Source organism: Penaeus chinensis, chromosome 28 (assembly GCF_019202785.1).
Source record: "Penaeus chinensis breed Huanghai No. 1 chromosome 28, ASM1920278v2, whole genome shotgun sequence".
NCBI lineage: Eukaryota > Metazoa > Arthropoda > Malacostraca > Decapoda > Penaeidae > Penaeus > Penaeus chinensis.
The window spans coordinates 8,128,168-8,133,167 of NC_061846.1; positions in this window are offsets into that span (position 1 = coordinate 8,128,168).

The window sequence follows — 5,000 nt, forward strand, 5'->3', positions numbered from 1 at the left end:
AGTCCATCTTTTCTTGTTGAAATAGCTTCTCTTGTTTGTTGTTTTTTTTCGTTCCGCGGAATTTCCATGCGTTAGTCATTATTATTATTATTATTATCGTCATTATTACCATTATCATTATCATCATTATCATTATTCTTATTATTTTCTTCATTATTATTATCATCTTTATCATTATACTTGCTGTTATTATCATTATATTTTTATTTATTTATCATTATACTTATCATTATCATCAGGATCCTTATTGTTCTTATCTTTATTATTTCCATAATTATTATAATCTATTATTACCAGTGATATTAATATCATTATCATTATTATTATCATTATTATTATTGTTGTTGTTGTTGTTAATATTATTTTTATTATTATTATTATTATTATCATTATTATTGTTGTTGTTGTTATTATTATCATCATTATTATTATTGTTAATGCTATCACTATTGTTATTGTTGTCATTATTATCATTATAATTATTCTTCATCATAATTATCACTATTAATATTTATATTTTTATTATTATCCTGCTACTACTACTACTACTACTACTACTGCTACTACTACTACTACTACTACTACTACTACTACTACTACTACTACTACTACTACTACTACTACTACTACTACTACTACTACTACTACTACTACTACTACTACTACTACTACTACTACTACTACTACTACTACTACTACTACTACTACTACTACTACTACTACTACTACTACTACTACTACTACTACTACTACTACTACTACTACTACTACTACTACTACTACTACTACTACTACTACTACTACTACTACTACTACTACTACTACTACTACTACTACTACTACTACTACTACTACTACTACTACTACTACTACTACTACTACTACTACTACTACTACTACTACTACTACTACTACTACTACTACTACTACTACTACTACTACTACTACTACTACTACTACTACTACTACTACTACTACTACTACTACTACTACTACTACTACTACTACTACTACTACTACTACTACTACTACTACTACTACTACTACTACTACTACTACTACTACTACTACTACTACTACTACTACTACTACTACTACTACTACTACTACTACTACTACTACTACTACTACTACTACTACTACTACTACTACTACTACTACTACTACTACTACTACTACTACTACTACTACTACTACTACTACTACTACTACTACTACTACTACTACTACTACTACTACTACTACTACTACTACTACTACTACTACTACTACTACTACTACTACTACTACTACTACTACTACTACTACTACTACTACTACTACTACTACTACTACTACTACTACTACTACTACTACTACTACTACTACTACTACTACTACTACTACTACTACTACTACTACTACTACTACTACTACTACTACTACTACTACTACTACTACTACTACTACTACTACTACTACTACTACTACTACTACTACTACTACTACTACTACTACTACTACTACTACTACTACTACTACTACTACTACTACTACTACTACTACTACTACTACTACTACTACTACTACTACTACTACTACTACTACTACTACTACTACTACTACTACTACTACTACTACTACTACTACTACTACTACTACTACTACTACTACTACTACTACTACTACTACTACTACTACTACTACTACTACTACTACTACTACTACTACTACTACTACTACTACTACTACTACTACTACTACTACTACTACTACTACTACTACTACTACTACTACTACTACTACTACTACTACTACTACTACTACTACTACTACTACTACTACTACTACTACTACTACTACTACTACTACTACTACTACTACTACTACTACTACTACTACTACTACTACTACTACTACTACTACTACTACTACTACTACTACTACTACTACTACTACTACTACTACTACTACTACTACTACTACTACTACTACTACTACTACTACTACTACTACTACTACTACTACTACTACTACTACTACTACTACTACTACTACTACTACTACTACTACTACTACTACTACTACTACTACTACTACTACTACTACTACTACTACTACTACTACTACTACTACTACTACTACTACTACTACTACTACTACTACTACTACTACTACTACTACTACTACTACTACTACTACTACTACTACTACTACTACTACTACTACTACTACTACTACTACTACTACTACTACTACTACTACTACTACTACTACTACTACTACTACTACTACTACTACTACTACTACTACTACTACTACTACTACTACTACTACTACTACTACTACTACTACTACTACTACTACTACTACTACTACTACTACTACTACTACTACTACTACTACTACTACTACTACTACTACTACTACTACTACTACTACTACTACTACTACTACTACTACTACTACTACTACTACTACTACTACTACTACTACTACTACTACTACTACTACTACTACTACTACTACTACTACTACTACTACTACTACTACTACTACTACTACTACTACTACTACTACTACTACTACTACTACTACTACTACTACTACTACTACTACTACTACTACTACTACTACTACTACTACTACTACTACTACTACTACTACTACTACTACTACTACTACTACTACTACTACTACTACTACTACTACTACTACTACTACTACTACTACTACTACTACTACTACTACTACTACTACTACTACTACTACTACTACTACTACTACTACTACTACTACTACTACTACTACTACTACTACTACTACTACTACTACTACTACTACTACTACTACTACTACTACTACTACTACTACTACTACTACTACTACTACTACTACTACTACTACTACTACTACTACTACTACTACTACTACTACTACTACTACTACTACTACTACTACTACTACTACTACTACTACTACTACTACTACTACTACTACTACTACTACTACTACTACTACTACTACTACTACTACTACTACTACTACTACTACTACTACTACTACTACTACTACTACTACTACTACTACTACTACTACTACTACTACTACTACTACTACTACTACTACTACTACTACTACTACTACTACTACTACTACTACTACTACTACTACTACTACTACTACTACTACTACTACTACTACTACTACTACTACTACTACTACTACTACTACTACTACTACTACTACTACTACTACTACTACTACTACTACTACTACTACTACTACTACTACTACTACTACTACTACTACTACTACTACTACTACTACTACTACTACTACTACTACTACTACTACTACTACTACTACTACTACTACTACTACTACTACTACTACTACTACTACTACTACTACTACTACTACTACTACTACTACTACTACTACTACTACTACTACTACTACTACTACTACTACTACTACTACTACTACTACTACTACTACTACTACTACTACTACTACTACTACTACTACTACTACTACTACTACTACTACTACTACTACTACTACTACTACTACTACTACTACTACTACTACTACTACTACTACTACTACTACTACTACTACTACTACTACTACTACTACTACTACTACTACTACTACTACTACTACTACTACTACTACTACTACTACTACTACTACTACTACTACTACTACTACTACTACTACTACTACTACTACTACTACTACTACTACTACTACTACTACTACTACTACTACTACTACTACTACTACTACTACTACTACTACTACTACTACTACTACTACTACTACTACTACTACTACTACTACTACTACTACTACTACTACTACTACTACTACTACTACTACTACTACTACTACTACTACTACTACTACTACTACTACTACTACTACTACTACTACTACTACTACTACTACTACTACTACTACTACTACTACTACTACTACTACTACTACTACTACTACTACTACTACTACTACTACTACTACTACTACTACTACTACTACTACTACTACTACTACTACTACTACTACTACTACTACTACTACTACTACTACTACTACTACTACTACTACTACTACTACTACTACTACTACTACTACTACTACTACTACTACTACTACTACTACTACTACTACTACTACTACTACTACTACTACTACTACTACTACTACTACTACTACTACTACTACTACTACTACTACTACTACTACTACTACTACTACTACTACTACTACTACTACTACTACTACTACTACTACTACTACTACTACTACTACTACTACTACTACTACTACTACTACTACTACTACTACTACTACTACTACTACTACTACTACTACTACTACTACTACTACTACTACTACTACTACTACTACTACTACTACTACTACTACTACTACTACTACTACTACTACTACTACTACTACTACTACTACTACTACTACTACTACTACTACTACTACTACTACTACTACTACTACTACTACTACTACTACTACTACTACTACTACTACTACTACTACTACTACTACTACTACTACTACTACTACTACTACTACTACTACTACTACTACTACTACTACTACTACTACTACTACTACTACTACTACTACTACTACTACTACTACTACTACTACTACTACTACTACTACTACTACTACTACTACTACTACTACTACTACTACTACTACTACTACTACTACTACTACTACTACTACTACTACTACTACTACTACTACTACTACTACTACTACTACTACTACTACTACTACTACTACTACTACTACTACTACTACTACTACTACTACTACTACTACTACTACTACTACTACTACTACTACTACTACTACTACTACTACTACTACTACTACTACTACTACTACTACTACTACTACTACTACTACTACTACTACTACTACTACTACTACTACTACTACTACTACTACTACTACTACTACTACTACTACTACTGTTCCTT